At 34.3% G+C, this 12,882-nt stretch overlaps 1 protein-coding gene across 2 annotated transcripts in view; it reads right to left on the bottom strand.

The window, feature by feature from the left end:
- The window catches only part of TNNI3K (TNNI3 interacting kinase), a 300,692-nt gene that overhangs the window by 219,159 nt on the left and 68,651 nt on the right, over positions 1-12,882 (bottom strand). The window lies entirely within an intron of this gene.

Below are 12,882 nucleotides of genomic sequence, written 5' to 3'. Positions count from 1 at the left end.
AGAAGCAGGCTCCCAGCGGAGGAGCCTGATGTGGGGCTCGATCCCAGAATGCTGGGATCACACCCTGAGCCAAAGGCAGATGCTTAACGACTGAGCCACCCAGGCGCCCCCCTGAATAGACATTTTTATAAAGAAGACACACAAATAGCCAACATGTGCATAAAAGATGCTCAACATCGCTAATAAATAAAAAAACCTCAAATCAAAATTACAGTGAGATATTACCTCATGCCCATTAATATGGCTACTACCAAAAGTCAAAAAAGTAAGTTTTGGCAAGGATATAGAGAAAAGGGAACCCTTGTATGCTGTTGGTGGGAATGTAAACTGGAACAGCAATTATAGAAAAGAGAATGGCACTTCCTCATAAAATTAAAAATGTAACTATCATATGAACCAGCAATGTCACAGATGGGTGTACAAAGGAAATAGAATCACTCACTCAAACTACTATCTGCAGTCCCAGTTCACTGCAGCATTATTCACAGTAGCCAAGATACGGAAGCAACTTAAGTGCTCATCAACAGATATATGAAATATGATATACATAAGTAATGAAACAATATCCAGCCTTTTTTAAAAAAAGGAAATCTTGCTGTTTGTGACAACATGGATGCACCTAGCACTATGCTAAGTGAATTAAGCCAGGCACAGAAAGACAAATACTGCACGATCTCACTTATACATGGACTTCAAAAAAAACCAAACTCAAAGTAGCAGAGGTTGGAGTGGTGGTTACAGGGGCTGAGGGGCTGGAAGAAATAGGAAGATGTTGCTCAGAGGATTAAAAACTCTTGGCTAGAGGAAAAATAAGTTCTGGAGAACTCATGTTGCAACATGATGACTATAGTTAATGATAATGTATTATACACTTGAAATTTGCTAAAAGAGTAGATCTCAAGTATTTTCCCCACTAAGAAAATTGTAACAATGTGAGGTGATGAATATGTTAATTAGCTTGACTATGGTAATCATTAAACAATGCATATGTATATTCAAAACATGGTGTGCTAACTTAAATATATACAATTTTTAGTTATCAATAATACCTTAATAAAGCTGAAAAAAACCTGCATAGCCGGACTTGCAGTGGTAGCTCACTTAGCCTGTCCCAAATTGACTGATTCTAATGTGGCAAAAGAGACTTGGTGACATATTGCTCAAACATCTGCAGCTGGTAGGTATCTTTTCAGAACTTCACTTCTGATTTAAACTCTATGCTTTCCAAAAATCAGTCATATTTCATTCCAAACTGATAATGTTAGTTGTCTTATTTTATGTATATAATTTATATATATTAATACAAACTAATGAAATATAAGTAGAAAAAAGTAGTAAACAATTTATCAATATTCTATATTCAGATTACTTTGCATGTGTCTAAATTCTTTCTTTATTCAAAAGAAACTAAAGCAGTAAGTTGTATCTGACCCATTACAAGCAAGAAGGAGATTTCTGAAGACCAACCTGGTGACTTGCATTTAAAAAAAAGCTTTGGCCTCATATTTAAAGTGTGATGAATAAATGTGTATTTATATGTCAGTTAAAATATTCAACTATGGTATGTATTTTTAATACGAGTTTTCTCTTTTACCAATGTTTTTTCAATTAACCAATTAAATTTGGGTCCTGATTACTTAAGATAAGAGGGCTTTCTAATGTCTGCACAATGCATTACCTAAGCTGCCAGGAATACTGCTGGGCTAAGAGTGCAGCCCTCTGCTATCTGCCTCTCTGGAGATATCCCTTGGCTAAAGAGAGCTGCCCTGCCACCAGAATCTAGCGACTCGTTATTCTGCCAGTATAAAACCTCAACCTTCTCATTCCAACTTGGAAAACTCTCAAAGGTCATCCCAGTTTCAGAGCTCTCTATGGGGCTTACTGAGCTTTTACTGAGACTGCATCATAGTCCAATTTCTCCCCACGTCAGTCCTGCTTCCTCCCCTTCCCTATAGGTGTTGATTCTGAAGGCATGCTCCAATAAACATCCTGATGCTTAATGTCAGTGTGAGTAGGCTTCCTGTGAGTCCTGCAATAGGCTTCTACAGTGCTTTCTCTTTAATCTGGCTTTCAAAGAACATCTAACCACTTACAATCAGCCTGAGAATCAATGTCAAAGTTGAAGATCTGACTTAAAAACGATGCAGAGATACAGTCCCCGCTTTCTCTTTTCCACTTCCCAATCCTCTCTCCATGCCTCCTCCTCTTGTGAAGGCCCACAAAAATGGATATCTGATATCCTATTTCAGAATACTATAATTTTCATTGTATCTCATATATATCTCATACAATATACCATATCATTATAATTAAGAGCTATAATATGGTAATAGTTGCTGCTGCAATAAATGGACCCACAAATTTATGTTTCAAACCCAGTAGAAGTTCATTTCTTGCTCATTTACGAATAATCACTAGGTAAAAAAGATGGCATGGAGCCTTCTTCCACACAGTTGTTTAGAAGTTTCTGCTGTTTTCACCAAATGTTTTCTTGAAAAGCTGGCTTCATTCCAGTCAACAAGAAAGAAGAAAAGTGTGTGGAGGAGGAGCTATGGAGGTTTTTGGAGGCCACACCTGAAAACAGTGTGCCTCACTTTCATTGAGTGTTCAGTTGTGAAGCCAAACCAAACTGCAGGCAAGACTGGGAAACGCACTCTTCCTGAACATCCAGGAAGGAGAAAAGAACATAGATTTTGGTGAGTAGCTCTGCCACAGTAGGGTCATCCAAAAGCTTCATCTCCTAGGACAAAATGGGTCAATTTTCTGCACAGAAGTCTTTTTCTGGGACTTGTAACTGATCTATGAATTTGAACTATCCTTCTGTTAGACCCTCTCTGTATATAAGCGTTTAATATGACTGATGCTATTGACTTTTATGTTCTTATAATTTATATACAAAGAACTGCACATATTTAATGTTCACAACTTGATGAATTTGGACATATGTAAACACACATGGTATCATCACCACAATCAAGGTAATAGACTTATCCAACACTTCTCAGAGTTTCCTGAATATGACACCAAAAGCACAGGCAGCAAAAGCAAAAAGAGACAAGTGGTACTACATCAAACTAAAAAGGTTTTGCATGGCATAGGAAATAATCAACAGAATGAAAAGGCAACATACAGAATGGGAGAAAATATTTGCAAGCCATATTTCTGATAAGGGACTAATTTCAAAAAATATATAAGGAACTCCTGTAACTCAATAGCAAAGAAAACAATTAAAAAATGGGCAAAGGACTTGAACAGACATTTCTCCAAAGAAGACATACACATAGCCAACATGAAAATGAAAATATGCATAATATCATTAATTATTAGGGAAATACAAATTAAAATCACAATGAGATATCACCTCACACCTGCTAGGATAGCTATTATTTAAAAAAAAGTGTTGGTGAGGTTGTGAAAAAACTGGAACCCCTATACACTGTTGGAAGAAATATAAAATGGTACAGCAGTTATGCAAAATACTACAGACACTCCTCAAAACATTAAAAATGGAAATATCAAATGATCCAGCAACACCACTTCTGGATATTTTAAAATTATTGAAATCAGGATCTCAAACAGGTATTAGCACTCCCATGTTTATTGCAACATTATTTACAATAGCCAATATATGAAAACAACCCATGTCCATTGAGAAATGAATAGATAAAGAAAATGTGGTAATGAATACAGAATATTATTTAGCCTCAAAAAATTCTGCCATTTGCAACAACATTCATGAACCTGGACGACATCATGCTAAGTGAAATAAGCATCACAGGACAAATAACAGCCTGATTCCTTTTATGTGAGTATCTAAAATAGTCAAACTTTTATAAGCAGAGAACACAATAGTGGTTGCTGGGGGCTGTTGGATGGGGAAAGTAGGGAGTTGTTCAATGGGTACAAAGTTTCAGTTATGCTGGTTGAATAAATTCTAGAAACCTGTTGTACAACATATTGCCTATAGTTAACAATACAGTAGTGTACACGTCAAAATTTGTTAAGAGGCTAGATCTCATGTTAAATGTTCTAACCAAACACAAGACAAAACAAAGGGAATGTGTATGGATTTTATAGATAGCCATATCTTTAACAGAGTTCCTGTATATATTTCTAAAGAAACGTACAGTCACACATTATTGGCATATTTATGATGAATAAAGGACCCAGAACCTGCATATATCAATACCAGTCATGGTACTAGTCTCTTCAGCTACATTCGTTCCTCACAACAACATGAAAAGTAAATCCTTTTTTTTATGATTATGTTAGAGAGAAAGAAATTTAGGGTTAGAGATAATCACCCCATCCCAACACTAGGCCAAATAAGTAGTAAACAGCAAAATTGAGATTTAAACCTAAATTTTCTTGCCTCCAGAGCATACTTACACTTTTAATCAATAGGTATACTGCCTCATGACTGGTGTCTGCTAGAAACTGGGATAGTAATTTGAATAACCATGCTCAGTTCTACTCCAGCATCCTAGTAGAAGTATGGTCTTTACTAAACCTAGAACACCAAAGCTTTGGGTTTAAGATTTCAGTGCTCTATGTTCTTCTCTAGGCACTCTCCCAACTTTCACTTTGCCCTCTGGCAAATCATTTATGTGCTTCAATCTTCACCTCTAATCCTGAAATAATAATTCTGTAATTCCACTCAAGGAGTTTCTATCAGGAACAGTAACAAACACTGGCTGCAGGTCGGTATAAGATATGTTTAAAGAAAATCCCTCTAAAGCTGAGATGTGATATAGATATTTAAGTACACTCTGAAATATATGACTTTGTGAATGTGTTAGGTCTTTCAAAAATCAATTTTTCACATACCAAAAACAAGTCTTTGGGCCTACAGTCTAGATTTAATGTATCTCTGGCCAAGTAGGCCTTTTCAGAAATGTTTCTTTTTCTTACCATGTCTTTAGATGTCCGATGGGTTGCTTAGGTTTCTATTTCTTGTACATTATGACAGAGTTCATTTACTCCTGTCCACTGAATTGATAAAGCAAAGAAGATAGTTTTACGGCCAAAGAGTGAATTCCAAAATGGAAACATATAGAATTGCAAGTTATAAAATAGAAAGTTTGGAAAACTTTTTGAATGTGAAGAAAAAGAATTAGATTTTTTAAAAGAGTTTATTTACTTGAGAGAGAGAGAGAGAGAGAGAGAGAACATGCATGAGTGCCTGAGCCAGGGGGAGGGGCAAAGGGAGAGAGAGAAAACTCCCCACTGATCACAAAGCCCAACACTGACTCCATTCCAGGACCTGAGATCATGACCTGAGCCGAAGGCAGACGCTTAACTGACTGAGCCACCCCAGCACCCCAGATTTTTCTTCCTATGTCATTTGGTACATCTTTAACTTAATATATCTATATGTCAATATCAACAAATAATTCAATTTAATACAATATAAAAATATTGGCTTCCCACTCCATAGATGACATACAAGTCTCACCCTGAAAGAGCCACTGCTTGCCTCTCCAGCAGCTTTCCAAATTCCCTCATTTTAAACTGTAAAGTTTAGACAGAACTTGTATTTCCCCACATATACCATGGTGTTTCTTATACTATTTCTCCCACCCTTAATGTTCCCATATACAATACAGTGACTTAGTTTCCTCATCTATTAAATGAGGATAATAATATTACCTATCTTTTGGGGTTATTATGAGAATATAAAGAGATAATCAATGTAAAGTGCTTAGAAAATGACTGGCATATTGAAAACACTCAATGTAAGTTGTTCTCACAGATAGGGAGCTTAATCTGTGTTATAGTTTACTTCCCATAGTTTAGCCAATGACATACTGTTGGTACAGAAATCTACTGTATCAAAAAATGTCTTTTGAAATTGCTAAAGTCTATATATAATACATATATTATTTGATATATAACTTTGTAAAATATTGGGCTCACACTAGCAACCTGATAAAATAGCAAGATAAACAGGATTACACACATATACACTAATAAATTATCTAAACATAAAATAAACCTCAATGTTCTGTCATAAAGGTGCAAAAGCCAGTAAGCATCCAAACACATAAGGTCATCACTAGTCAGCACACCTCAGGTTAGAGGCTGCTACATTTACAGTGACAAATAATTGGACATGTTTCACAAATTCGATAATTTAAGAGGTTCTTTATTTCTGTGTTTTGTCTCTCTAAAGAATAGGACCACACTCTGTCTCTTTCCACATCTGATATCTTTCAGAAAGTATAATACCGAGCCTTAATTTGAAATGAGTGATGTAGTACAGAGTTTTAGACCATATATCTCTTCAAAGCTGTCAGTTTCCTTCACTGCTTTTCCTATATTCCAAAAACAAGTTTAAATTAAACATAGATCAACAATAAATCTGCCACTTGCTGTCTTATTTATGGCACTTTTAGAAGAGACACTGATATTCTTTTACAAGCCAAGATGGACACTTTCTGATACCTTCAGAATTAAAATTAAAACATCTAAAATATTTTATAGAATTTTATTGGCCATGAGATGTTTACTATTTTGCTGATCTTAGTATTATTCCTTCATGTGTCCCCCATATAAGGTACAGGGAAGCATGTTCTGTACAGTATAAAGGAAAGAGCCTGTTTTCATGGCCCAAACTTGATAAGTATACAAATATAATATGATTTGAGGACTTAAAAGGAGAGAAAGCTACAGTAGAGTATGCTTTATCCAAATACCTAGGACCTGATCTATTCCAGATATATGGTACCTCTAAAAATTTAGATGATTTAAAAAAAAGTGGAATGATAAAAAATTAGAATATATAGCATGATAAAAATTATAGTAATCAAATTGCAGTTGTGCATTTATATTTCAATGCAACATACACACACATGACCATTTATTACCTGAAAATGTTTACCTTCAAAATTGTATAAATGACCAAGAGCCTTCACAGCTCACTACAATCATTCATTACTATTTTTACTACTTGACCATACTGTGGTCTTTGAGTCTTTGTGACACCGATATGAGATTATCTGCTGTGTGTGCCCATTTTCTACGTTTTGAATAGGTACATCTATTGTGATTATCTATGTCTCCTTCACACTGAATGCTGGGTGTGTGGGAGGCAAACAACCTGTCTCTTTATTTCACAGGAATCCAACTGAGATAAATCATAGTAGAGGCACCAAACTCAAGAATTCTCATCCACACTTGAACCTGATTTATTTGATGGGATCCTGAGTTTGAGCATGATGTGGGAATAGAATGTGGCTTATTTTGAATATTGGATTAAAGTAAATAAATGAGAAAAAAAAAGACCCATAGTTGTAATATCACAGAAATGGACAATCAGATTTTAAAATTTATAAAGGATGTAAAAGGCCAAAACTGGCAATGAAAGACTTAAATAGTAATTTTAAAAAATTAGCACATTTATACCACTGGATATCAAAACTCATTATAAAGCTTCAGCAATGAAAGCCAAGTGCTTTTCACATACAACAAACAAACAGAATAGTAGGATAGAATAAAGTATCTAGAAATAGACCATCCATATTCAGGCACTTAATTTTTTGGCATAAAGCAAGATAGAGCAAATCAAAGTTCAAAATATACTCTAAGTATACAATGCAAATGGATTAATCTTTAAAATGATGAATTTCTGGGTAGGATAAAATAAAATTCAATTATATGCTATTTATAAGAGACATCTCTAAAGTAAAACATTTATGAAGGCTTATAGCAAAAGGATAGAAAAAGATATGCCCAATAAATTCTAAGCAAGAGAGGTTGATACTGCTTTATTTATATGAGAAAAATTAGATTTCATTGGTAAAGTAAGACATTGCTGGAGATAAAGAAGGTTAATTTGTTGTAATGAAAGGATTGATTCCCCCAGGAAACTATAATCATGTTATATTTGTGCATATTTAGTAACACAGTATCAAAATATATTAGGAAAAAAATGTACAGAATTAAAACAAGAAACAGATCTACAATCCTGGTAGATTTTTAACACATAGTTGATAACATAAGCCAAAAAAACCCTCACAAAAGTATATAAAAGATATGAAGGACATAAACACTTAACCTAATTGGCACATACAACACACATTAACAGACAATAGCAGAATGCACATTCATTTCAGGAACACACAGAACTTTCACAAAATTGATCATATATTGGCCCATATAGCAACACTCAATACATTTCAAATACTGGGAGACAATGACAAAGTTCTCTGACCACAGTGTGAATTAACTTTAAAATCAATAAGAAAAGGGTAAATAAAAAATACTAAATTTATAAAGTCAGAAGCTTCTAAATAACTTGTGGGTCAAAAAAGAATTCAGAGTAGAAATAAGAAAGTAGTTTGAACTGAATATTAACAAGATATGACATACAGAAACTTGAATAATATAGCCAAAATAGAATTTTGAAATATAGACTCAAAAGTGATTAGGAAAAAAAAAAGGCTAAAAGTTAATGAGTTAAGCCATGTATCCACTTTAAGAAACTAGAAAAAAAAATAGCAAAAGTAACTCAAATAAATTTGAAAATAAGAAAAGATAGGTAAGAGCAGTTAGATCCTATCTTCCTTAAAGTATTCCAATTAAAGAGGGAGGAATGCTTTATGAGGCCAACAATACCTGGATAACAAACAAGACAAAGACACTACAAAATTGTGGAACAATATCCCTGATGAACATAGGTACAAAAATCCTCAACAAAACAGCAAACTAAATTCAACAATACATTAAAAGGGTCATATACCATAATTAAGATTTATTCCAGGATGTAAAAATGGTGAACATCTGAAAATCAATCAATATGATATACCACATTAACAAAAAGAAGGATAAAAATAATATGCTCATTTCAACAGATGCAGAAAAATCATCTGATAAAATTCAAAAAGTCAGTATAGAGGGAACATACATCAACATAATATAGGCCATATATGACGAACCCACACCTAACGTCATACGCAATGGTGAAAAGCTGAACTTTTCCTCTCAGACAAGAAACAAGACAAGAATGCCACTTTTGCCACTTTTTTTCAAAATAGTATTAGAAATCCTACCCAGAGCAATTAGGAAAGAAAAAGATATAAAAGGCATCCAAACTGGAAAGGAAGATGACATGATACTATATATAGAAAACAGTAAAGACTCCATCAAAAAACTGTTAGAACTTATAAATTTAGTAAAGTCACAAGACACAAAATTAAAACAGAGAAATCAGTTGCTTTCCTATACACTAATAACAAGATATCAGAAAAAGAAATTGGGTTGCCTGGGTGGCTCAGTCAGTTTAGTGTCCAACTCCTGATTTTGGCTTAGGTCATGATTTCAGGGTTGTGAGATCGAGTTCCCCCACTGAGCTCTACACTGGGTGTGAAGCCTGCTTAAGATTCTCTCTCTCTCTCTTCCTCGGCTACCTTCCCCACCCTTGCATGTGTGTGCTCTCTCTCTTTCTCTCTCTCCAATAAATCAATCACTCAATCAATCAGTCTTCAAAAAAAAAATAAATTAAGAAAACAATCCTGGGGTGCCTGGGTGGCTCAGTTGGTTAAGCATCTGCCTTTGGTTCAGGTCATGATCCCAGGATCCTGGAATTGAGCCCCATGTTGGGCTCCCTGCTCAGCAGGAAGCCTGCTTCTCCTTTTCCCCCTATTCATGCTCTCACTATCTTTCTCTCTCTCAAATAAATAGATAAAATCTTAAAAAAAAAGAAGAAGAAAAGAAAACCATCCCATTTGCAATTGCATCAAAAAGAATAAAATGCCTAGGAATTAATTTAAGTAAGGAGGTAAAGGACTTATATTTTGAAAGCCATAAGGCACTGATGAAAGAAACTGAAGACGACACAAATAAATGAAAAGATATTCCATGTTCACTGATTAGAAGAATTAACATTATTAAAATGTCCATACTACCCAAAGTGATCTATGGATTTAATGAAATCATTATCAAAATACCAACAACATTTTTCACAGAGCTAAAATAAAGAACTCTAAAATTTGTATGGAACCACAAATGACCCCAAACAGCAAAGCAATCTTGAAAGAAGAACAAAGCTGGAGGCATCACGTTCTCCAGTTGCAAAACATACTACACAGCTAGAGTAATCAAAATGGTATGATAGTGGCACAAAAACAGACATACAGATTTCTGGAATTAGATAGGGAACCCAGAAAAAAGCCTACAAATGTATGGTCAATTAATCTCTTCAATAAATGGTATTGGAAAAACTGGACAGCTACATGCAAAAGAATAAAACAGGACCACTACCTTACACCATATATAAAAATAAATTCAAAACGGATTAGACTTAAATGAAGATGTGAAACCATAAAACTCCTAGAAAAAAAAAAAAAACATAGGCAGTAAGCTCTGTGGCATTGGTCTTAGCAATATTTCTTTGGACCAGTCTTCTCAGGCAAGTGGAATAAAAGATAAACAAATGGGATTACATCAAACTAAAAACTTATTAAAGCACAGTGAAGGAAACCATCAACAAAATGAAAAGGCAAACTATTGAATGGGAGAAGATATATGCAAATCATACATTCAATAAGGGGTTAATACCCAAAATGTATAAGTGTAAGTTCTTTATACGTTCTTATTCCAGTGATCTATATGTCTGTTTTTGTGAAAGTATCATACCAATAGGATATTGTGTGTCAATTATGTGTCAATAAAAATAAACAAAAAATAAACTGAAAAGAGCAAAAACCAATGAAAAAGAAAACAAACAGAAAATCAACAAAACCAGAAGTTGGTTCTTTGGAAAGACTTACAAAATTACTAAAATTCTGATAACACTAACAAGTAAAAAGAGACCAAAATAACCAGTATCAGGAATGAAAAAGAACATACCAATATTGATGCTATGGGAAAAAAAAAATATTAAGAGGATATTGTGAGCAACCACTGTGTGATAAATGAATATTTAGATAGACTAAGACTTTTTCTATAGCTAGTAATTAAGATACTGTGATAATGTTCCATAAATATTCAAATAGATCAACTGATAGAATAAAGACTTAGATTCACAATTAAATAGATATTTGATATATGACAGAGTTGGTATTGTAGATCAATAAGGAAAAAATAGGCTTTTCAACAACAGTTGCCAAGACAATTGAACATCGAAAACCTCACACCATAAACTGCAATCAATTTTAGATGGTTAAAACACTTAATATTAAAGACAAACCACAAAACTTTAAAAAGATAATATAAGAAAATAACTTCACAAAATCCCAGGGATTCTTAAACAATATATGAAAGCATTGACTATAAATTAGTAGATATTTGTAGCATATATAACTATAAAGGAGAAAGGAACGATAGTTTAGTAACAGTGGTTAAGATCACTACTATAAAGTCACACAACGTAGGACAGAATATCACTTACTCACTCACTAGCTTTGTGATCTACAAATAACCTTTGTCAAGTCATTTAACCTCTCTGTATCTCAATCTCTTAATTTGTAAAACAAAATTAATAACGATGTTTATCCCCTAGCTAAAACAAGATAATTTGCGCAATGTGCTCAGAACATTTCCTGGCACATAATAAGCTTTTTATAAGTGTATAACTATTTTTTAAATTATTGTTCATGGGGCACCTGGGTGGCTCAGTTGGTTAAGTGTCCAACTCTTGATTTCTGTTCAGGGCATGATCTCAGGGTTGTGAAATCGAGCCCTGCGTTGGGCTCTGCATTGGGTATAGAACCTGCTTAAGATTCTCTCTCTTGGGGCGCCTGGGTGGCACAGCGGTTAAACGTCTGCCTTCGGCTCAGGGCGTGATCCCGGCGTTATGGGATCGAGCCCCACATCAGCCCCACTCCTCCGCTATGAGCCTGCTTCTTCCTCTTCCGCTCCCCCTGCTTGTGTTCCCTCTCTCGCTGGCTGTCTCTATCTCTGTCAAATAAATAAAATCTTAAAAAAAAAAAAAAGATTCTCTCTCTTTCCCTCTGCCCCTTCCCACCTCTTTCCCTCTCTCTCTCTCTCCCTGCCTCTAAAAAAAATTATTATTCATAATATATTGAAAATGATTTCTGTGAAACAATTAAAATAGACTAATCATTCAATAGAAAAATACACAAAGGCACCTCATAAAAAAAGGTAACTCTGAGAGCCACACACATGTGAGAAATGTTCAATCTCATAAGTAAGCCAATAAATGCAAATTAAAACCCAAATGTGATACTATTCCATATCTACCAGCTGGGGGGGGGGGCAAGTTTAGCATACGAATGTTGGTGAGGATATGAAGCAAGAAAACAATCATACATCCAATTATACGCTGGGAGGGATTGTCAACTAGATCAACCTCTTAAACATTCACATATTCTATAACCTAGCAATTCTAATCTTAGATTTATATCTAGAGAAGATCTTGTGATAATACTCCAGGAAATACATACAAAAATTATCATACAACATTGTCTATAATAGCAAAATATTTAAAACCACTCAAATGTTCATCAAGAATAAACTGGATAAATAAATTGTGGAAGAATAAATGAATCACAGCTACACAAGTTAACATGGACCTTACATATTGAATGTTGAACAAAAGAAACATGTCACAACAAATACATAATTCCATACACATAATATTCAAGAACATAAAAATATTAAGAACAAAACACTATAATTCATGATGTTAAAAAGATACACATACATATATATAATATCAAGGAAAGCAAGAGAATAGTTATAAATCTGGAGAGAGAGTCACAAAAGGTCACATGAAGCTCCTATGAGGAAACTCAAATATATATATTGTATGCATACTTTTCTCAATAAACATAGTTTTATAAAAGAATAAAAGAATGTATTACGCAGTTAGAAAGCTGTCCCAAGTATGTTCTAAATAAGAAAAAGGCTTTAGAAGCATTC

The sequence above is a fragment of the Ursus americanus genome, chromosome 12 (assembly GCF_024610735.1).
Source record: "Ursus americanus isolate L20-20 chromosome 12, mUrsAme1.1.p, whole genome shotgun sequence".
Classification (NCBI taxonomy): Eukaryota; Metazoa; Chordata; class Mammalia; order Carnivora; family Ursidae; genus Ursus; species Ursus americanus.
Note: the sequence above shows the minus strand (reverse complement) of the source record. Positions and strands in the feature narration are given on the sequence as shown.